Below are 24624 nucleotides of genomic sequence, written 5' to 3' on the forward strand. Positions count from 1 at the left end.
GTCCCACGTTTTACTACCTTATATACTTCGCATATTCCCTCTGATGGAATGTGAGCTTCCTTAGTACAGAAAAAAGAGGATGATTTCCTTTTATACGTGGACTCTCCCCTACCATGTCTGGAAATTCTTCTAAGATAAGAGGGAGCAGCTTAAAATGTATTGAATTGAATCGAAGTAGTGGAACTCCTCGAACATTTTAGGCCTGGAAATTTGCAGCTGGATCTTTGGTGACATAAAAGTGGTTGACAGTGGGAAGGGGGCAGTGATTAAACCAGGGAAAAAAGGGAAAGTGTTGATATGATAGGAAAGAATGTGATAACTGTGTTTATATAATCCTTACTATGTGCCAGGCACTTTTTATGTATCAACCCATTTGATCCTTATGACATTCTATTATTACCTCCTTTTTATGAATGGGGAGAATGAGGCACAGAGGTTATATGACCAACACATAAATACACGTGTTTGTGGGTGTGTGTGTGTGTAAAAGAAGGAGAAAAACAGTCATATACATTGTTGCCCATCTCTCCATCTCCCACACCAACAATTCCCAAGGGTTTCCTGGTATATTTATTTGATTTTATTTTTTAAGATTTTATGTATTTGTTTTGAGAGAGAGAGAGAGAGAATGCAAGTAGAGGGAAGGGCAGAGGGAGAGAATCTCAAGGAGACTCCCCACTGAGTGTGGAGCTGGATCTCACGACCCATGAGATCAAGACCTGAGCTGAAACCGAGAGTCAGCCACTCAACCAACTGAGGTACTCAGACACCCCTATTTATTTGATTTTCATCAGATATTTTCTATCCTAGATGCCCTACACTACTGACTTTTCCTCCTCTAGTCTCTTCAAAGTACCACACTTATCTTTCTAAAATATATATCTGATTCTGCTCCTTGTATTAAAACATTTGCTGGTTCCTCATTGCTAAGAGGTTATGTGGCCAGCCACATCATAGCCTTATTTTACATTTTCATCATCATTTCTGCTTCCTTTCCCAGACCTCTTATTATGATTTTATTTAAACCCTTTTTAATCCTTGGATGGACCATGTACTTTAATTCTCTTGTGACTGTTGGGAAGGGAAAATTTTTCTTTACCCTTCAGAGGTTTTTTTGACTGGTCTAAGAATTAGATTGACCTGAGACAGATTACCAGGAGAAAATCAAATTTAATTTCATATATACAGGGAGCCCACATACATTCAAAGGGGAGGAGAGCAGTTCACAGGGCAATAAGAAGAGAAGCAGATGATTGGTAATTAGATGTTTGCCTTGCCATACAGATGGGTCACTCAGATAAAATTTATCTCTGGTAGAAACTCTCATTCTGAGAAAGACCCCCAATTTAAATTCTTCTAGGAAGTTAAGGGAGGGGCAAAAGTTTCTCTTTAGGTAACTTGTCCAACTTGGGTAGTAACGTGGGTAGTTCATTTTCAGACCTGTCTAACCCCCAACCTATAAACTTAACCACTTTGTTTTGCTTCCTCCATTGATACCCTGTATTACCCCAGATTACATGATCATATATCACTTTCTCTTCAATAATATGAACTCTTGAAAATCCAGTTATTTGATTTGCATGCTTTCTGCCTAGCGCAGGATCCATACTATAGAAGACACTCCAAAAAAAAAAAAAAAGAGAAGAAGCTCCTTGAACACAGTTAAAAGACTGAATGGATATCGTATAATCCCTATTCTCTGAGCTACATCTCCCTCATCTGGCCTATTGTATCCCACACCACAGATCACAATCGTGCAACTTCACTTTATTCTCCCACATTACTGACTTCTGAAGTGGCTAGTCACAAAATTGACCATCTTGACAACTGTTGCCAGTGAGAGTCTTTATTTAACACGGTTAGTAGGTATGGCCAGAAAATAACGACAAGGTATGATCTACTCTACAAGACTTGGGCTGCAGGCACTGTCTTTTTTGTTTTCTATTTCTGAGTTGAGTCAGAACTGGCTTGAATCTTATCTTCATGATAAACATAAACATTAATATTATACCCTTAGGGTACCCCTTCCCCTATTCAGAAATATTTAAGAGTTCTGTGGGTTTACAGAGGCCCCAAAGAAAAGTCCCATGGCTACTCTGGCCCCAGGAGAACTCATTGTCTGGGGCCATTGTGGCATTGCTTTGTTTTCCCACATGGTGCTGCACGGATCTCCAGGCCAGGATGCTCCTCTGAATGAGAGCATTTCCACAGGACACGCATCTTAGTGCCCATCCTTTGGGTTTGCACACCATCCAAGGACCTGCTAGTAAAATACCATGCTAGATGGTATCCAGTGTCCACACTCAACCCCTGGGGATTCACCCACAGGGATCAGCAGTCTTTCCTTTCCCTTGCCCCAAACAGAGGATCAATTCCTCTCCTATTTCTGATGATGGAGCGTGTTTGTTAATGGAAGGGTCCAGACCACAGAGACACAAATGTCTATTTACTTCCACAATTTGGAAACATTTCCCTTCCTTTTTAAGAATTCCTTCTTCCGAGGACAGATTGGAAGACCTTATGGTATCTTCTTGCTAAAGGGGCTTCAACAAGATCTTGACCAGATCGTTCTTTTAAGTAGTTAAATCTTTAGTGGGGTCCCCAGTTGAAACAACAAAAATGCCCAAACTTAATGGCACATGTAAGTGAGAGTTGCCCTTTTTAAAGGAGTCACTTGCTGTACATTATTGTAATTTGCCACCGTCATCTAAACAGTTTCTTGATTCCATCCTCAGGTTTTCAGAGCCTGTAGCCCACTTTTTTTTATTACTCCCAAAGAGAATAAATATTTATGTTTGAAAATGGATTTGATTTTGGAAAGAGCCCAGTGTTATTTGGCTTAGTTTTGTGAATAAAATCAGTGTGAAAAGCTGCTTTGGGTATTAAAAGGAGGTGAAACTGTAAGGTAATGCCACTGATTTTGTGAGTCTTAACAAGTCCAAAAGGGACTTTCCAAATATAGTGTCACGGATGGAGTGTCAGGGAAATAAGTATATAGCTTCCAAATGTGACTACACCTAGAATGGCACAAATCTGAATGCAAATATTCTGATATATTTGTGACCAACTAGTCTCATTACTGACTATGAAGGTACAGCTTGCATATTATGTCCAAAATTCTTGCTGAAAATAGCAGTGGACTGGTGCTTCTCAAATTCAGTGTGAGCACGAATCCTCTAAGGTTGTTAAAATGCAAACTCTGATTCAAGAGCTCTGGTGTGGGCCCAAGATTCAGCATTTCTAAACAGCTCCCAGGTGATGGTCCAGGGACTTCTCTTTGAGTATCACTGTCCTAGACTCTCTGAATAGCTCTCTTAAGCAAGTTAAATCTTGGTTTGCACATTGATTTTGGTACCCATGTTAAACTACACAGGAGTTATTTTGTTCCTTAGCAAAATATTTGTGTTCATATACATGAACTTTGCATCAGAACAGAGAATTTTCTGTGTACTTTATGAATGAAGATACAGCAATGACCCTGTGCCATTTTCCTTAGATTGGATATTTTCTTTATTTAGAACATAACAGAAATTTCCATGGAAAAAATGATAAAGTAATTTAACTGTTCAGCTTCACTAATTATTATATGGCAGATATTATCACATGAGAAAAAGCAAGGTATATTTTGATATATTGAAAGCTGTTATTTCTGATTTGACAATTTTTGAAACTGATGTAACAAAAGTTCTTTTGCTAGCTAGCTAAAAACAAAATCCTATTTCACAGCTAGAATGTAAACAGCTAAGATGTAATCAGAGCACTAAATTTTCACGGCTACAAAAACACAGCTGTGAAACATAACTTTAGATTGTAATAAAGCCAAATGATTCTGCATGCTAATAATGGATATTACAAATGAAGATGAGAATGACTTTGTTAAAATTTTTTAGTGTTTAAATACCTTCCCTAATGTTACCTGTTTAACTGAGAATGTTCTCAAGTTACCTGCCACACATGTGTCTCTTGAATGTCTAATATGTGTATTTTGCTGGGAACTAGTGATACAGAGTTGAATATGATAAGTCATTCTTTCAAGGAGTTATTTTGTATTACATAATATGTCCTGTGTCAGTTTGAGGGTTTTTTTTTCCAGATTATAAAACTAGTGCATGCAAATTGGAAAAATATTAGAAAATACAGAAAAAAATTACAAAAGGTAAAATATACATTATTAAAAGATCTGCCACTGTTAATATTTTTATGTTGTATTTTAAGTTTCCATTGACCTAATTCTAAGTATTATTATTAATGGCTTCTTGGTATACTTTATTAATAATTATTATTTTTCACTGTGGAAATAACTCTTTCTGGTTGTCAGTGTCAAGGTATATTGCAGTTGAATTTTTATGCCTATGTTGGCCTGGGCTGAATTTTGGAAACCCACAGTAATGTTGTATATGATGTGTGTGTGTGTATGTGTGTTAGGGTGGGGACTTACAGTTCCCAAGGAACTGGAACAGTAGGTGGAATTGCATCTAACTCTTTAGATACTAGTAGGCGTGAGACCCTTTATGATATAACTGATAGTGTTTATATCCCCAGAGTTACTCATGTGCACATTGTGTTTTGCTTTTTCAGTTTTGTGATACATCTCTTGCACTGTCATAATTTTGGATTGGGAATCAGTGGACCTAGTTCTTTACTAAAATCTGTTGCACACTTTTATCATCTGTAAAATAAGGTACATTAACTACATATCCTCAGTTTTCTTGATGTCTCGAATTTTGAAATTCTGTTGCTATTTTTAAATTAGTATCTTGCATGTAAATAGATCTATCCTCATAGATACCTTCACATAGTTTTTTTTTTTTTTTTTAAAGAAGATAGAAGTTTGTGGAATACACCTCAAGGGAGCAGTGGGTGGGACAGCAAAGGAGAGACTGTCTGTGATACCTTCATATACTTTTGATAATAATCTGAATCAATGTAAATCTAAAGTCTCTTTCAAAATCTCTAATTTGGAGGGGCACCTGGGTGGCTCAGTTGGTTGAGTGGCCGGCTCTTGATTTCGGCTCAGGTCATGATCTCGGGGTCCTGGGATCAAGCCCCATGTTGGCTCTGTGCTCAACAGGGAGTCTGCTTGAGGATTTTCTCTCTCTCCCTCTGCCCCTCTCCCCACCTGTGCTCTCTCTCCCTCAAATAAATAAATAAGTCTTATAAAAAATAAAATCCATAATTTGGAATAATAGTGTAGAATAGACCTTGGCAAATTATTGCATGTAGGCTAAATCTGGCTCTCTACCTATTTTTGTAAATAAAATTTTATTGGAACACAGCTATGCCTACTCATTTATGTGTTGTCTATGTCTGCTTTCAAGCTGTAGTGGTGGAGTTGAGTAGTTGTGAAAGAGACTGTATTTACTAGCTGAACTGTCATAGAAAAACAACTTGTTGACCTTGATGTAGATTAATGATCTTCTGGATCAATAAATGTGCTTTTCTTTGGATACTTAGAGTGACTATGAATAAGTATGGTATCTATATGAATAAGTATGGTATCTTAGTTATAGTAGCAGGAGGTATAAATATGGAAGACATGCCTGGGTCATATAAAGCAGCTCCTGGTTTTTTGAAAAGGGCTTTTTCCTAAATAGAATTTACTTGGGCTTGATTTCCAGAGGTCAGCTGGATCTGCATCAAGGAAATGTCACATCTGTTGTCATGAGAGCAACTAGAGTGTCAGAGTGACATTCTTTGAGCCTGGCAAGATTCATCTTGAACAACTCATGCAGAAGCATTTTAAATTAATGTGGGGACTCTTTGTAATAAAAACCAGGCCAGGAAAGCCATGAGCTTTTAATATCGTAAGGTTAGAGGTATAATTTCACAAAGAATAGGGGCCAAAGTCATGTTAATAGTTGATGTACACATTCCTCATGAAGATTAGACAGTGCCTTGCTCAAGCCTTTGGAAGAAAGTGAACCCTCTCTGTGATTAGGGGTGTAAACTTTCAAGTATTTAGCGGGAAAGTGAGTTGCAACATTATACTGGTGAAAAGTGTCCTCACTGACCTTGAAATACCCACCTTTTCCATAGACCTCGGACTTGGAGGAAGCTTAAGCAGAGATAGACCTCTCTGAATTCCTAATGAAGTCTGAGATGGCAGAGTTTGCAAAGCAGAAGATGAGACCAGGACCAGGACTCAGGTTGCCTGAGGGGAAGAGTGGTGTGTCCTTTTTTGAGAGGGGCTGAAGAAAAGACAGCCGAAGGGACCTGAAGATGCTTGAGAGAAGGTAAGAGAAAGGGAGAGTGTCCCCTTGAACCTCCTCCAGAGGCCTAAATAGAGAGACCTTGCCCCTTCAGGTACTGCAAAAAGTCAATACTTAAGTATAGACTTTCATGACCTCGAAGTTTTGGATCCTTTGCTGCTTTGGGACACCCCATGAGCCTTTGGTAAAAGAATGCTAAAATATCCATCAGAGTCTAGTTTGTATCATTCTGGTGAGAGGGTTCTGGAATGAATTCAGTTTGAATCTGAGTAAGTACTGATCTGCCCATTAGCGGACCACCGGCAAAGGGCTGTCCAGCCTGAGTGATCAGGGGCTCCTTCCTCTGATTCCTCACTCCTTAGCTGGACAGAAAAGACACTCCTGTCCTGCTCTCTGCTCCAGAGAGCCTTAAAACTGTTAGCTGGGTGGGAAATTATCAGTGGTTTGAGATGATTGGAACTGAATTGAGGTTTCTTGTGAAGTAAATAGAAGATTTAAAAGATTATTGAAAATAATTTAATTTTCAAGAGAAACTGAAGCATCTTGTATCAGCAACAAATAGAAAAATTAACTTCTCTTTTTATTTATTCCTTTCAGCCTTTTTCTTGTTGTCATGGCATTAATTACTCTGATGCTATCACAGAGAATGGAAATGTACCAAACCCTTTCCATTTAGAAAATATTTTAAAAATCACTTTCTGAGGTTCAGATGATTTGGGAGAAAGATTAAAACTGACCTGAAGTTTATTCAGATACTTGGGTTCGTGCATGCATTTGTTCGTTCCTTCCTTCCTTCTTGATTCTCTTCATCTGCTGGACCAATGTAACAATGTAAGCTGACAGCCTACGTCACCTATTACTGATAGGATCAACACACTAGGCAGTGTTATACTGAAATGTCTATATAAGGATTGTCCCAGATAATCATGGTTTCTGGGGAAAGGTTGGTAAGTTACTTACATGTTTTTATGTTTAGGTAGAGTTTGACCTTCAAGTAACTGATCAATTAAAAAAATTATTTAGGGGCATTTGGGTGGCTCAGTTCATTAAGGATCGGACTTTTTTTTTTAAGATTTTATTTATTTATTTGACACAGAGAGAGAGAGCGAGAGCAGGAACACAAGCAAGGGGAGTGGGAGAGGGAGAAGCAGGCTTTGCAGTGAGCAGGGAGCCCAATGTGGGACTTGATCCCAGGACCCTGGGATCATGACCTGAGCTGAAGGCAGACGCTTAATGACTGAGCCACCCAGGTGCCCCTAAGCATCAGACTCTTGATCTTAGCTCAGGTCTTGATCTCAGGGTCATGAATTCAAGCTCCTTGTTGGCCTCCACTCTGGGTGTGGAGCCTACTTAAAAAAATTCATTTAATGAAAACTAGTCAAACAGATATAATAAGATAAGTTATTAAGAAGAAAATATTAGGCTGAATCACATGAACTTGCTGATATTTAGATATGTTGAACTAAAACAATGGCAATTTTGTATGTTTCAAGCTAATACATAAATGGTCTCTTGAGCTTCCCCCCCCCCCGTTTTTATTTATCCTATTGCAGTTTTCTAAGACAAAAAAATGGTATTCCTTTTTCCACTCCTGGAAGAAGAATCTAGCATACATAATATTTCTAAAGATCTTAGTAGATATCCTTACTGGCTTTCTCTTACTCAGTTTTCTTCCTTTGTTTTTTAGATCCACTAATGCCCTAGAGCAGAGAGGGTTAGAAGGTAATGTTTTGAGCTGAGTTTAAGAGAAGAAGAGCAGATTTTCCTGGTCCTAGTAGGGTCTTCCATAGAATGGAGAGAAGGGTCATGTGTGGGTGATGTATGAGAGTGCAAACCCAGGCCATCCTGCCATGCAGTGTTCTGTGAGGGGACAGGACCTCTCAGGCAGTGGTAAGTGGATGCTTAGGTTCTGCAGTCTTGAGGGGCCATGGAGAAGGGTCTCTGTGGCCAAGCTTTGGAAATTGTTTTGGAATAAATGATATGAGCCTGGTCAATATAATGCATTGAAGACTGCTGGTCTTTCCTCAAATTTTCTGGACTACACTCATATAACCCTAGGAAGTATTCCTAAAATAGGATTCAGTTTGAATTTTCCCTCCACCTCAGCAGGTCTGGGCAGAGCCAGATTAATTTGTGTGTGCTTGCACACACTCGGGCACATGCACACATTCTCTCTCTCTCTCACACACACACGCACACACACATTGTTTCTTGCACGCACGTGTCATGGAGGAAATTCACACTTTTTACCTGAATCTCGTACTACACAGATAAAACAACTGATTGAACATTTTACTTTCCAAGTGGTTACTCTGCATCACAGAGAAATAACTTACACTTGTCTTTTCACTTGACTTTTATAAGGTGGGAATCTAATGAAATTTTATTTCTGATACTCTTCCCATCCCTCTTCTCCACCCTTCACCTTTAAAAGTGCAGAATAAATAAGAGATAAGAAATACAACTTGATATGATACTGAGCATTCTGCAAGGAGTCAATAAATGAGTTGAATGAGTACTAGAAGGAAAAGGACTTGGTATAGGGTTTGTTAGCATACAAAGCTCATCTATTCCACCACTTAGTGCATTGCTTTCTACCTTTCTCATCTCTTTGGATTACCTTCAGTGCACAATTGTTTTCCTGCTGATGGGCTGATCTTAATTTTCTCTTGAGAAAAACCTGTCTTTCCTTTGTTGCCTGAATTCTCCCCCCACCCCTTCTCTCTCTTTTGTTTCAGGTACAGATTCTTTCAAATTTCTTATATTGGATGTATTCTGGCTGTGCGAGGCTTTTTTGTTTGGGTCCGTGGTTTATGATTCTTCATTCAGTGTTGAGCTTTACTAATTGAGCATGCATTCACCATAATTCACCATAATAATTCAAGACATACCTAGTCAGGATCTGAGATTCACATATTTTATAGTGCTCTTCAGGTGGAATTCTGGGATTACTGGTCTGTGATTGGGCTTTGTGACCACCATGAATAAAATGGAAGACCATGATGAGATTGGCTGAATTTTTCACTGATTTTCTGAACTGTTATTTCTACGGTGTGGCTCCCATATGGTGAGAAATTTTCTTTAGCCCCAAGTGGAATACCTAAGATACAGATAATTTTTTTTGTCCTTTCAAGGTATGAGAAGTAGTCTGGGAAACTGGCCAACATACTGACATTTCCTTGGCATTATTACTTTTTTTTTTTTTTTACAACAATAGGAAGAATATTTATTATTGGGACTGTTCTAGGAAATCTAAGAACTATGGCAGTCATAATCATGTTGATTCAATTTTTCTGTCTGGCTCTCTCTGAATGTTGTGGGATAGAAACAGCTATTCATTTTTCAACCTTTTATATTTTTGGAGGAGGGTAGTTCTTGTTTATTGGCATAAAAAGTGATTCCATATGTGCCTATTATTTAGGGGGTACCCTGAATGTGTCTGGACAAAGATGTTTCCCACTGTTTCCTTACACTCCACCTTAAGTAATTCATTTCCATATGTTGAACATATTTTTTTTTCTGCTGTTGTCCTCTCTTAACAATTTAGTGTAAATAATTTTATCAGATTTCTTTATTCCTGTTTTGAACAAATTCAGCCAATATCAAAGATGTGCAAGGCATTCAGTCTAATGAAAAAGGAGAGGAGAGAACACAGGGGAGGAGGAAGGGATATTTATCATGTTATTTTACTGTGTGAATGTTTCAGACACCTATATTAGAGGTCTCATGGGTTTTCCCTCTTCAAAAGAAACTTAAAAATCATGCTAAAACCAATTTTCAAGTGTAGCATGAGTTAATGGTAGAACACTGTTTTCCTGTTACTACATGGACACTTTTACTAGAGTTTAAGGAGAGCTTTTCTTTGATTATAAAGATGGGGACCACATTTGATGTGAAATATCTCTAGAGTATTTATCAGTAATTTGAAGGTGCTTAGCTACATCTTTCAGTATTTGTGTGATGATTATATTCACAGAATCCTGCTCTTATTGTTGACATTATTGATGCCTCTAAATTTTTTGTTTGTTATTTTCTTTTTATTTTTAACTCATCTTTATTGAGATATAATTAACATATAACATAGTCTAAGTTTAAGGTGTACAATATGTTAATTTGATATACTTAACAAACGAAAAATTTAGAGGCATCAATAATGTCAACAATAATATAATGATTACCACTGTATTGAAACATTAGCTAACATCTCCATCATGCCACATAATTACCATTTCTTTTTTGTGGCAAGAACATTTAAGATCTAATCTCCTAGCAAATTTCAAGTATATAATACAGTATTGTTAACTATAATCATGCTGTACATTAGGTCTTCATAACTTATACATCTTATAACTGAAAGTTTGTATCCTCTGACCAACTTCTCTCCATTTCCCTCAACCTGCAGGCCCTCATAACCACCATTCTAGTCTCTGTTTCTATGAGTTTGATTTTTTTAGATACTACATATAAATGATATCATATAATATTTGTGTTTGTCTGTCTGACTTATTTGACTTAGCATAATGCCCTTGAGGTCCATTCATGTTATTGCAAATGGCAGATTTCCTTCTTTCTCATAGCTAAATAATATGTTCAACTCTTCTAATCTCTCTTTTTAAGATTTTCTAGTTCCACATTTGTACACATTTGAATGCTTGTATTTGATCCTTAGAAGTTGTTAAGTGGATATATTTCAATCTGAAGATGTACCATCATTTTTATTAAGGATTAATTCAAAATATTGTATAAAGATGGCAAGTTTTTTTTTCTTGTATATATTTTTTATCTCAGTTTGGTAGAAAATATACCAAAAGATTCTAATTTTCTGCAATGGGGAGGATTTCATTTAGCATCTCATTAATATTGTCTCCAATCAGAAGTCTGAAATTTCTTTGGATTAAATAAATTCCTTGTTTTTTCTTTTGGCATGTTGAAATTTATTTAGTGTAAACATATATTTTACTGTAAACTAATGACGTATGTTTCCAGTGAGTAATTTGGTAACTGTCTAGCTTGTGTTCTTACAAGTACAAGTGGTATTGTGAGCCCAGTGGAATAAGAACAATGCCCTACTCATCTTCCTAAGTCCGGAGCCTAGCATGATATCTAGTGTACTTCAGGTGCATATCCCCTGATGTGCTGAATCAGTGACCTTGTGGTGATACAGAATAAGAGTAGATAAGGATGGTTAGGTAAGTGAATATAGCATGAATAAAAGCAAATACTTCGTGAAAACTTTGTGATTTTATCCATATATTAGACTATTGTTATGAATATACTACATGAGAAATAATGCAAATTTGAGTATGCTTGCTTAGAGAAGTTTATTATTAAACATCTTGGTCTTTGATGACTTATTTATGGAGAAAATTTATTGGCAAGATAATTAGTTTAAAAATGTAAATATGTGACTTCAAAAGTTAATCCTGTGCTATCTGGTTTTGTACTCTGAGTTTTCATATATATGTATATATGAATATATATATATTTATATTTATATAATCTCTCCAACTATATTGCAAATTTGTTGAGAGTACCAGGGCTCTTAGTAGCCTCCATTCCCCACATATGTAAGGAGTCAATAACATTTATCAAATGTTAGTATTGGGATCATGATTCACTGAGTGGTTTTGTATATGACTGTCTGTGTGTTTCCCCAAATGTAAAATTGGGAGAATAATACCTTTTCTATGCTATTCATACAAAGTTTATATTTATGCTTTGAGTCTTGTAAGAATGCTTTTTTAATGATATAAATTGAAATAAGAATAAGCAATTTAGCAGTTTAACAACTAAGTGTTTTAACATGTGCATTTAAAAGAGCAAGGTATAAAGGCTTCGGCTTTTTTTGGAATTGGAATCCTGGTTTTGCTACACCTTGTATGTGGGGAACGATGTATAAGTTCTCTGAACCCACATATGTTCTCCTATAAGTGGAATTTATAATTTTTTCTTTATAGTGATGTTGGGAGGTTAAATTTGATAACATGTGTAATTCTTAATGTTGCACCCAACACAAGATAGATAGTCAACAAATATGGACACCATCACCTACCCTAGCTTTCTGTCTGTTCTCTTGGCAATTTGAAGATTTCATAGCCTCGAGTAAAGTTGGTCTGTCTTTAATCAGCATTTTCTCATAAGCTCAGACCTGCATTTCCAGTCACCTTCCAGAGATCTATACATTGTATCCTTACTTGCCCCTAAAACGTGACATGGCCCAAACCATTAACTTTTCAATCCATTTTTTTTCCCTTCCAGTATTTGCTATTTGTTATTTAAATCACTATTCTGTAGTAACCAGTCCAAAGACTTTGGGCCAAGTTTCGTTCACTTTCTTTCTCTTATTCTCTACATTTAATTTGTTGGAATTTGGGAGAACTGACTTAGCATATCATAGTAGAAGGCCAACTGTTTCCTCCATCCCCAAACAATGCCTGAAGGATGTCAATTGCTGGGGAGGTCAACATCTTCCAAGTCTGGCCCTAGATCTGCCCACAGCCTCCAGGTCCAGGACCTTCTTCTCATAGTGCTGGGTAAACCCTGACTCATACTTCCCTGGCTTTCTGATGTAGACTTTGGTCTGGTACTCTAATCTGGGATTTTTTTTTTTTTTTTTTAATTCGGATAGGCATGATACAGCCAATCGGATTACAAGTTTCTTTGTAATGATCATATTCCAGGTTGCCACCTGGGTTAACATCTGGGTTAGATTTAGCTGTATCCAGGTCTCCTTAGCCTCACATTTACACTTATTTTACTTGTCAAGTTTAAAAAACAAAACTCACTTGTGGGTTGAGGATTCCTAGTTTTATTATGAGAGAATTTATATACAGTGTTGCCAATCAGTCCATGAGATTTTAATCTTACCTCACATATTTATCTTGCATACATCCTATTACTTCCAGATCCATTGCCACCATCCAGGCAATCATTACATTTCACCAGCATCATTCTACCTCTGGTATAGGCTGCTTTTGGCTAAAACAAATAGAAAAACAGACGAAAAGTAGCTTCAATGACAGGGACATTTTTTTCCCTCCCATAACAAGAAGATCCTAAGTAGGAGGCTCCAGGGTTGCTTTAATAGTTCAGCAATGTCAGGGCTCTGGATTGGTATTCTGTGACTTCCTTGACGTGCTCCCCATGGCTGCAGCAGGTCCAGACGTCAGGTCCTCACACAAGGGCATTCAGTTGGCAGGAAGGGAGTGGGGAGAATTTCTCCCCGTGTGTCTTATCAAGGGAGAAAAGCTTTCCCAGATAACTCTTGGAAGACTTCTCTGTACATCTTATTAGCCAGGACTGGGCCACTTTCCTCTGCCCTAGTGCAAGTATAACCAGGTAAGTGAATATCTGCTATTTTTGGTCTCTATATTTGTTAGGGAGAAAGAGGGAGGTTGGGAAAACTCTCAGGTAGGTATTTAAATCCATTCTGCATTTTTGCCAAATGTGCTTCCCTGAGTACATTTCTAAAGAAAATGTCATCACCCTGGTCTTAAACTTTCAGTAACTTTATTACCAGCGAGTATAGTATATAATCCAGCTCCTTCTTTCTTCTACTTTATTCTCCTATGGCTATTTGGTGCATCCTGAACAGACCCAGCTCGTCCCTGTGTTCGCACCTCAGCTCATGGCATTTCCTCCTCTTGGAATCTTTTCTGCAGTCCCACCGACTTAGAAAAGGCTGGCTTAGACACCAGCGCTCAGCCCTATGGCTGTCTTCTGCACGAAGCCGGCTTGGTTTTCCTCCATCAGCTGGGATTTCTCTTTTCTTTCAACTTCCTCAACACTTTTCTGTCCACTGTAGAACCTGACCACTCATGGACTTAACATTTTAAGTTTTGATTACTCACAAAAGCCCATAAAAGCCCAATTCAAAGGCGTTTTGAACATTGCTGAGGTGCAATCCAAATCTTGAATGCCGCAAAGTGGGAGTGCAGTAGTGAATTTTCTCACGGGAAATGAGTCATGCTCGGCCGAGTATCTAGACCTCAGCAAGGCTTCACTGTTCTTTCTTGTTGTAATATAGGCAGTAAGTTTTGTGAACTCATTAGAAGCTGTGCTCCATTGTGGAAAATGGCTGTTAATCGAGAGATAAAACTTTAGATGAAAGTTGAAAAGGTAGTTAACTTTTGGTTTGAGGAGAGGCATAGGAAAGGGGTAACTCTCCACTCAGTGTGATTTATGAGTCTGCCAGGAGCCTGAGAAAATACTTGCAGATTCTTGATTTTATGGTATAGACAACCTCTTACTTGTATTATGATTATTTATGTGTAAGACCCCTTGAAGACAGTAAGATTTCAGAAGGCAGGGAGCAAATCATGACGTAGTTTGGTGGGTCTGGAGGCAGAATAACTGGGATTAACTTATAACTCTGCCAGTTCCCTAAGACTGTGTGACCTTTGAGAAGATAGTTGACTGTTTAAGCTTTTTGTTTCCCCATCCATAAGGCAATGGGAAAAAAATACCTATTTTAGAGCTATTAAATGGAATAGCATCTGGAAAAGTGCCATGTAAATTGTAAACCTAAAGATGATTAAATGATTATCATTATTTATGTCCCCACAATATCAATCATGAGATGAGGTACAAAGGAAAGATTTGTTGAATGAATAGATGAACGAGGGAATGAATGAAAAGCTATCACAATAGCCTAGTTATAAGAATAAAAATACTTTTCTTTCCATAATAGCGTCTCTGAGGTTCTAAGGCATTTTATTTCCTTGCATTACTAAAATATGGAAATCAATAAAAATCATTACTGAGAATTAAATACCACTAGATTATATCAACTTTAATATGAAGCTGAATTTCTTCTTTGAGTACACTGGCTATTCATAAACGGCTGGGCCTACACTTCGCTGTTTACAACATTACTGGAACCCTTCATGTGCATCACAGCTTTGTAGTTCCTCTGGGACTATCCATTATGCCACAGATCCACTATCATCTATAATTCTCTTTAAAAACCTAATAAAATTTACTGTAAGATGCCTGTGCTGTGTGTTGTCTTCAAACATAACCTTTTCCACATCTTTCTCGAGTGTTGAGCTTTTAAAGGATCTGGTCTTATTGGAATGGTAGCTCATTCGTGCTTCAGATTTATACCCCTCCACGGTAAGGAACAAGGTGCTGCTATCCCGGCCAGAAACGGATCAGATACCGAGGAAATCTGTGAATAGCTTTACCCTGCTGCTGGGCCAACCAAACCTAATAAGCTACAATGCCACGAACTGGTCTGGGTGGGCATTAAATGGCTTAGTTTTTCTATAACCAGCTATAGGAAAAAAAACTATTTTCCTCCCTCTGGAGAACACGCAGTATTCCAGTTAAATAATTTGCAAGTATTTAAATCAATCACAAACTAATGGACATTAGAATGTACACTAGGATATTTCTCTTATAATAATGTCACTACCATTCACACTCACCCTCATCATGGGACATCGTTCCTGAGATTCAAGGGGATTGAAATTGACTCCCCCCCCCCAACATCAGTGAGGTCATTCACTGTTGTCCCTGCTCAAGGATCTTCAGCTTGTTGTGTTTTGCGTTCCCTGGTTCTTGGCCAAATACAGGGGAATAGCTTCTCTTCTACCCCTCTGTTATATGTCCTAGTTTCCTGCATTTTGAGTTTGTGAGTACCTCAGAGCATTTTGTGTACGTGGGGGTAGCGGTGGGGGATTATTTGAAGAAACAACCGCAGACGTCACTTCAGCAGGGCCGTCGCTGGGAGAGGGAGTGGGTAAGAGAGGGTGCAGTGTCCTCCAGCACCAGAGGATGGAGCACCCACATGGGAGGTGTGGTGGGCTGAAAAATGGCCTCCCAAAGATAAGGGCATCCTAATCCCTGGAACCCATGTGTGTTGCAAAGGAGGCTTTGTATGATGTGAAGGGGTTAAAGATCTTGTGATGGGGAGGTTATGCTGGATTAGCCAAATGGGTCCTAAATATAATCACAAGGCTCCTTATAACAGGGAGGGTAGAAGGTCAAAGGTGGAAGGTAATGCAGTAATGGGAGCAGGGAGGGAAGAGGCGATGGGAGGTGGGGTCATGAGACAAGGATGACAGCTCCTAGAGACTGGGAAAGGCAAGGACCACATTTTCCTTTAGTGCCTCCAGAAGAAATGAACCCTGCCTGGATTTTAGCGCTGTAAGACTTACTTGGGACTTCTGCTGTCCAGCACTGCGAGGGCATCAATTTGTGCTGTTGAAACCACTGCTTTTGTATGGCAGCCACAGGAAAGTGATACCGGTGGTTTGGCTGGAGGGGCTTGAGCCTGGGTGGTTGGCGGTGAAGGCTTTTCTCCCGTTACAATCCAGGGCATTCTAGCAAGCATGTAAGCAGAGGCTGTTCAATTCCCCTCACTGGCCTCCTGGGCACCAGGCCCTCTTCCTCGAGGCTAGGATCAGGGCCCTTCACTCTTAAAATGAGTGATTTTCTTTCTCAATAGACCTTGATGGCCCATAAAGCCTAGAATCAGAACCAGCTACAGGAGTTGTCCACCTTCCTCAAATTCATGTAGGGTTTAATTTTCAAATGTTCCTTAGAAAATATTTATTTGAATGCAGCACAAGGAGGAAGGTAAGCAACGTGGTTGTGTTTCCACACGGAAGCACGTGGAACATGGGTGCTCTTCTGCACAGTTATGTCCTAGAACTGCTGGGTATCCTTTCTTCCTTATTTTTGTGGCAGAGCTGGAATTACTGCTTCGGTTGCATGCCCAAATTCCTCCTGGTATGTACCTTGAACTGCTAATAAAAGAGAAAAGATTCCATATTGTGTGCAGAGTTCTGTAATTTTTTACCTGGGCAAAACTTAACCATAGCCCAGGTTTTATATTACAAAAATGCATGTAACAAGTGATCGTATGTCAAAAGCAAGTTATTATGTATGAGTTGGAAAAAAATCTTATCTGTCCAAAGCCATAACTTCCAAATAAAACTCCTTTCGGAGTTGGCAGCACACATGTCTGATTTAGGCCTATTCTGAATAAAACTGGCTGAGTTATCAAAACTCCATTGATCTAATTTGTTTAAATGCAAGTAGTACCTTATGCCTGGCTTAAACATAATTTAAATGAAAAGGGAGTGGAAATACTCAATATAGTTAAGATGGCAGACCCCACTCATTTATAAAAAAGAGAAGATGTGGGCACCTGGGTGGCTCAGTCGTTAAGCGTCTGCCTTCGGCTCAGGTCGTGATCCCGGGGTCCTGGGATCGAGCCCCGCATCGGGCTCCCTGCTCTGCGGGGAGCCCTGCTTCTCCCTCTCCCACTCCCCCTGCTTGTGTTCCTGCTCTCGCTATCTCTCTCTCTGTCAAATAAATAAAGAAAATCTTTAAAAAAAAAGAGAGAGAAGATGTAAAGTCAACAAAGGAAGGCCTGTGGTATAGCGTTTGGCTTTGAAAATGCTAAATAAATGGAAAATAATCTAATGGTAACAATAACAGATATGTGATGCTCATTCAGGATCTTTAAATGCAAAATTTTCTCTACCTCCTTTTTTCTTCACTGATGCACATCTCACTAAAATGAACAAATGAGTCTCATTTTATCTGCTAGACTGTGGCCCTATAGTGTTAACTCCTGAGAGCCTTTAGTGTAACCTAAAGAAAACTGTCAAAAAAATGCATACATCTAAATGCTGCCAGTTTGAAGCCTTACTACTAGAAGCCATAGGCTCTGGAATTATCCTTGTCAGAACTAAGAAGGCAGCCAGCCTTCCCAGCAGTCTCTTCTGCATCTCTGAACTTCAGTAGCATTGAGTTTCTAGGGCTGGGACTAATGGTGTGACAGTTGCATGGTGCTCCCTCCTCTCTTCAGTTCTGTTTCTAAAGGTCGGGATGACCTACAGTGTGACAAAATAAGCTAGTTGTTCGGTGGAGCCAGGTGTCCTTTGAGAAGCTAAGCAAAGGAATAATAGTGTCATGAAGTCATTAGTGTACCATATATTATAAGCCATAAATGACAGCTCTGAGTGAGACTGTCCTGCTTGGGTCTGCCACTTCCCGCTGGACTCATCCCATGACAGGTGGCAACTGGCACCTCACCAAACATCTGTGCCATCACAACCAGGGACCATGGGCCTAGAAACTGGAGCAGGTCTAAGAAAGTTGATTTTATATATATATATAATCGATACTTATTTGATTCAGGAGACAAGCTCTTTCATGTGGTATCATCACTGCCAGACTATTTTAAAAAATCAAAATGTTGTGAATTGATGAATTTTCTATAGGTGTTGGCAGATGTAACTGGAATCATCCCAGAGTATACCAAATCCTACTCACCATATCTCCCAGTCTGTGAAAAGTAAATAAAGATAGAAACAAAAACTAAAATAAACAGATTTCCCATCTAATATTGGAGTTGGTCCATTCTATTAGCTCCTAAAACCTCCAGTCAGTAAATTCTGCCTTCTGATCATCGCCAAACTGTCAAATATTGGTTACATGAGTCCTGCTTACCTTTCTGACTCTGAGATTCTAGATTCTATGTCTAGTGAGCCTCTGTATCAGTATCTTGCTAACTTCTCACCTATTCCCTTGCACACTCTCCAGGTACAAACTGTTCCCCTCTGCCGTCTCCTCCATCTGCAGCTCAGACCGGGTCGTTCCCCGAGAGTGGCCCCTTTCACCTGCATTCTCCCTGGAGCCTGTAGCATTGGCTTAGTGATGCTAGTAGATTGGGTAGCAGTGGGGTTGGAGAAGGAGACTATGGGTCCCAAGGGCTGCTGCTGATCCTGAATTATCAGTGAACACTAGGGTATGCTAATCTTGGAGTATTCTTGCCTAAACTCACAGAGTTCTTTCTATTTTGACGAACATTTTGTAATTTATAAATACGGATATATTTTCTGAGAATCATGAGTAGAATCTCAAGAACTTTCTAAAAAAGCTTCTTAGTTCTAGTTACTTGAGTAACTAGAGTAACTCTAGAGTAACTAGAGTATTACTCAGGACAGGTTAGGGTGTAGTAACAAACCATCCCTCAAATCTCAGGGGCTCAAATCAATAAATATTTATTTTTCACTCAAGTCACATGTGTCTGGTAAGTTGGCAAGGTGCTCTGCTTCTCAAGGACCCCCATACTAGAGCTCCGTTATGACTCATGCCTCCAGATTGCCTGAGGTCAAGAGACTGTGGGGAATTGTGTACCAGCTCACAGAACTTCTACCGGAAGTGACACAAGTCACTTGATCACGTTTAATTGGCCAGAGCAAGTCCATGTTTATGTTGGCTGTGTGAATCAGAATATTTGTGAATAACCCTTATGAGTCCTAGAGGGGGCCTTTGTCTTTTTGTGGCAGCAGGTTCTATGGGTATGCTCTATGATTTCTTCCCTATTTTTATGAAAATTTTCGGTTTTCTATCTCTTTCTCTCCATTGCTCTTTCTACCTCTCTTCTATAAGTGAACCTGGCTTTCTCATTAATGATGTTATTTTATATGAACTCCCTTCCAGCACAGACTTCTTCTTTTCCCCTTCCTTTATCACTAACACAGAGGACAAAGAAAAGGGTCAACATTCTTTGTTCACCATTGCCAATTCTATTGTTTTTTATTTTTTTTAAAGATTTTATTGATTTATTTGAGAGAGAGAGAATGAGAGACAGAGAGCATGAGGGGGAGGAGGGTCAGAGGGAGAAGCAGACTCCCTGCTGAGCAGGGAGCCCGATGCGGGACTCCATCCCGGGACTCCAGGATCATGACCTGAGCCAAAGGCAGTCGCTTAACCAACTGAGCCACCCAGGCGCCCCTACCATTGCCAATTCTAGATTATTGTTCTGGCGGTTGGAATTCAGTAATCTGTCCTCTTTACAGCTGTCGCATGCCACCCTCCTCCATGGAGCTGCTATGGGATACTCAGGCCCCCAGTACTTTCTCTGTTGCCACGTCAGTGACTCCACGGTTTCTTAGTTCCCTCACACCAATGATCCCCACCTCCACTCCATCCTCGGGTCTCATCATCTATCTGCACAGTCTCTAACTGTGAGTATCCAGTCTCTTACCAAATCTCTTTAATGTCAGTCATTCTAAATTTGTTGCTCAGACCGACCCTGTCTTCACTTTCATCACACCCCTGCCTCAGCTCTTCTCCGTCCTTTCTGACATCCTTTCTGTCCTGCCTATCCTGCTTTCCAGGGCCAGCCAACTCAGCAGCGCCTTTGTTTTTTCCCTAAAATTCCCCACTGACCTTGAACTTCCAGTCGCTTCCTTGCTGGGCTGCCGAGTGCTGCTGGAGAAAGCTGTGCTGATTGAGTCTGCCACACATTTGTGCTTGTTCACTTTAACCAAACCGTCATTTCTGCTCAGCACTTCTTTTATTCATCTCTTGCTGACTCACTGCACATCCCACACAGCAGTTTTTTCAAACATTTTTAACTGTCGTTGAGATTCAAGGCCCGCTCCAGATATGGCCCCAAAATACCTTTTCAGTTTCATCTCTCGTTTCTCCCCAAAAGCTCTTCGCATTGTGCTTTCCAAAATCCATGCATTTGCTCTTCCTTTTATACCTTCCTCTGTTATCTCCACTGAAAATGCCACCTAATTTACTTCCTCCTCTGTGGAGAGGCTTTTCTCCTCTGACAGAGGTCGTGATTTGTTGTAAATGTCCATGTGACTTTTATTATCTGTTATGGGTACTTAGCAAATACTACCTTAGCAAATACTAGGTACTTGTACATAGGTACCATCTCCCCAGTTTTATTGTGTGTTCCTTGAAAGGAGAAACCATGATGGTTTATGTACATAGTGTTTATAGATAGTGTCTTGCCATTTGTAGGTAGATGTTCGGTTGATGTTTGGTGGGTGTACTGGAGAAATAAATGTTAGCTGGTTGGAGAATAGTTTCTTCCCCCTTCTCCAGAAAGAAGTAAAAGTAATATTAAAGGTAAAGATGTTTTTCATCTATTCTAATTATTTAAGTTTTAATGTAACAGGTAGTTTTGGATGTTAATACCGATAGATTGAATGTATTTGGAGAGTAGTTAACGGGTTATGTGAAAGAGCCATATTTCATGTAATGTCCTTGAATTCTGTGATTCCTTTCCATGCAGGTGAATTAAGATCTGTATTTCATTTGTCTTTATTTTATCCATATTTTAAATATCTGAATCAATAAAGAAAATAGCTCACGCATAGAATTTTGTCTTAAAGCAAGCTGCTTTAGGTTCTGGTCTCCTGAAATACCTTTTATTTAAAATCCTTTTTGGGATTTGCATATAATACTTTATCCCTGCCTGAGTATGGAATTGTTTGAGAGATAAAACAAGAGATAGTCAGATAGTGTCCCTGGGTGTCCCCTTTATTACCAGTAAAGCTGATGTTGGAGAATGTGGGCAATCATAGGATTCCTGTTATCAAATTGCAGAGTTAGATCTGCTCATCCAGCCAAGGGCAGCCCCGGGTCAGCACAGGCCTTCCCATGTGGGGTCCTGCCCCTGTACAACTTCCAGCATGGAGGAGCAGAGCAGAACGCTAGCTTCCTATGGTAGACAAGATCTACACATGTCTCTGGCTTCTCCCTGTACCTGCATACAGGTAAGTGTCTCTATCTGATGAGAAAGCAAGGTGGGGCAAAAAGGTTTAATACTTGGGGAAACTTCCTCATGGAAATCAGAATGGGGTAGAGCATTCCTATCTAACACTCTTGAGCATGATGGATGATTGATGGTCATCAATGATGAGCAATCTAGTCATTTCTGCCCACACAGATAGAAAAGCAGAGCTAAGAGACCAAGTTAGGTTCCAGTTCAAGCAAATGAAATCAGATATACTTAAAGAGATACTTATTCTTCTGATATTCAATATCATGAGCCAAACGATTCCTTTTCTCCCCTATGCCAAATTGAGTCCTAAATACTTCCCTTCTTATCTAGACTGGATACCATTTCTTTTTTTCTTTTTTCTTTTTTTGCCATCTCTCTCCTTTCTCTCACATAGATATTTTGTCACCTTACATGCTTTGGGTCAGTCCAGCTCACCTTCTTCGTGTCTAAACTGCTGACTGCTGATAGTATCAGGGAACTACCAAAGTTGGTGCCACTACAACCTTGTGACCCTCATTTTTAGGTGGGCCCTTGATGCTGCCTATTGAGCCCTGACTATGTGCAGGAGCTTTTCTAGGCACTGAGGATATAGAAAAGAATATGTCAGGTAAGACTGATGCCATATGAAACATTCTATTAAGGCAAACAGTTAAGCGAAAATGCAAATGAATGCATGATGTAATTTCAGGCAGTGACACATGTTATAAAGAAAAAAATACAGGCTCTGGGGCTACCGAGTGACGTAGGGTTTGGAGGTTATTTCATATGAGGTAGCAAGGAAAGTCTTCTCGACAGCCCTTTGAATAGAAACTTGGATGAAGTGAGGGAATCAGTCATACAAGGTCTCCAGTAAGGAACAAGAAGCCCAATGGCCCTAAAGCAGAAATGAACATGGAATGTCCCAATGATAAAAAATGGAAGGTTAGTGTGACTGGAATATAGGTAAAATGGGAGGAAATGAGACAGGTCAGAGGCAGACCATGGTTTGAACACACAGAGCTAAATATCTCCTGAAATCTCTACCTGGTTATGATGTTACCACATTAAACAGAACTGGTCTAAAAGTGAATTTCTTAAGATTTCCTCTTATCCGCCAACTTCTCTTCTCTCTTTATTTCCTATCTCAGCAAATGGAACTACCATCTCTATGGGCACCCAAGTAGGAACCGTCACGGTCTTCCTCCTTTTTCTTCTTGCCTTTCATCTGATCACTCACCAGTTCCTACCAATTCCACCTCTAAGATTTAGTCTAAATTTGCCCTCCAGCCTCTCTGCTAGTACCTTAGTTCAGGCCCTTATCATTTCTCTCTTGGGTAGTGCAAAGACTCCTCACCCTCTATTCTTGTCCCCTTGCAGTTCATCCTTCATATCGTGATGATTTCTCTAAAATGTGGATTTGATTTTATTAGTCAATTTTATAAAATCCTCTAATCCTCTATTTCCCATGGCCTGCTGTCCAAGCCCCTTAGCATGGCATACAGGGTCTTTCACAGTCTGGTCCCTCCTACCTTTCCAGCTCCTTCTTCCCCCCTCCATCTCTCATTTTCCCCCCACTTTACCTGAATGGTGCCTTGCTCTGCACTCTGCACACTTGCACTCTCCCTCTGGGATGACACTACAGCTTTTACTTTCCTGGATGATGCCTGCCTATTTGGCAAGTCCCAGCTTGGGGTTCCTTCATATCTATTCCTATAGAACTCCATATCTAGCCATGCTTTGGCCGTTTTCACATTGTTTTGCAACTGTTTGTGTGTCTGTCTTTTGATGGCAAACTCTTTGAGGGCAAATTATTTTGGGGGATCATTTTTTTTTTTTTTTCCTAGTGCATAGCATAGTATTGACACAGTGGTTACTCAGTGGTTGCGAACAGACAGGGATGTTATAATCTTCACGAAATCCTCCCTTTAGAAACACATTATAACTTAAGTAGTTCAAGAATACAGTATTTTTATACAAGTAATTTAGATTTTAATTTTACCATTCTATTTGTCCTTATATAAAATGATTCACATGTACATAAGGCACACAAGCACTAACACATTTATATCCATATATCTTTTAGAAGTCCATCTATAACCTAATGGTTTAACTTATTTAGGGCATTGCTTCAAATTTATTTTTTCAATTAATAAAATTGTACCCTTTGTGGTTATTACTCCATGGGGTGTAAGCACAAAATTTAAAACTTCAATTAAAATACATAAAACAAAACAGCAGCAGTTAAAGTAATATATTTGAAAAATCTTAGCTTAAAATGATGCCACAATGGGGAAGGACAATTTACAAAGATACACACAGACACACAGACACACACACACACACAGAGGCAGCTAGGAAGAATAAAATGTTGATGATTTAAAAATAATCTTTTTTGTATCATAAAAAACAGATGTGGATTTACACTTCGCTCTTTTAAATTGTCATCTTTTATTTTGTGGGCAATGTCTCATTCCTAATTGAGTAAACAGTCAGTATTCATAACATTGTCAAAAAAACTGAGAGATTGGGTCACCATCTTTAAGTATTTTTGATGGCAGGAACTTTTCAATCACAACAGGAGGATGCCAATAGAAACCTAGAGATTGAGACTGAAATTCCTTATGGAGAGAACTACATTTTTTTTTTGTCAAGTAAGAATTCTACTTACCCTGACATTCTGGCTGGCTTTGTCTTTTTTTTTTTTTTTTTAAAGATTTTATTTATTTATTTGAGACAGAGAGAATGAGAGAGAGAGAGCACATGAGAGGGGGGAGGGTCAGAGGCAGAAGCAGGCTCCCTGCTGAGCAGGGAGCCCGATGCGGGACTCGATCCAGGGACTCCAGGATCATGACCTGAGCCGAAGGCAGTCGCTTAACCAACTGAGCCACC

The 24624-nt window shown here is 39.3% G+C and overlaps 1 protein-coding gene and 1 long non-coding RNA gene across 4 annotated transcripts in view; one reads left to right on the plus strand and one right to left on the minus strand.

Annotated features, from left to right (window-relative positions):
• TMEM161B (transmembrane protein 161B) overlaps window positions 1-24624 on the plus strand; it is a 236838-nt gene that overhangs the window by 106408 nt on the left and 105806 nt on the right. For 2 of the 3 annotated variants that reach the window (XR_014147089.1, XR_014147088.1), the window contains one exon: window positions 6037-6233. The gene's annotated coding sequence lies outside the window, so the exon portion shown is untranslated. Of the gene's footprint in view, window positions 1-4578; window positions 4682-6036; window positions 6961-24624 lie in introns of those variants that run through there. The other variant, XR_014147087.1, reaches the window with a different exon arrangement.
• On the minus strand, window positions 13729-20857 carry LOC115942716 (uncharacterized). The gene is made up of 3 exons (XR_004077307.2): window positions 20403-20857; window positions 16370-16960; window positions 13729-14286 (listed from the first exon to the last, which is right to left on the minus strand). It is a non-coding gene; the product is annotated as an uncharacterized LOC115942716 (long non-coding RNA).

Source organism: Leptonychotes weddellii, chromosome 7 (genome assembly GCF_054177405.1).
Source record: "Leptonychotes weddellii isolate Sample4059 chromosome 7, ASM5417740v2, whole genome shotgun sequence".
NCBI lineage: Eukaryota > Metazoa > Chordata > Mammalia > Carnivora > Phocidae > Leptonychotes > Leptonychotes weddellii.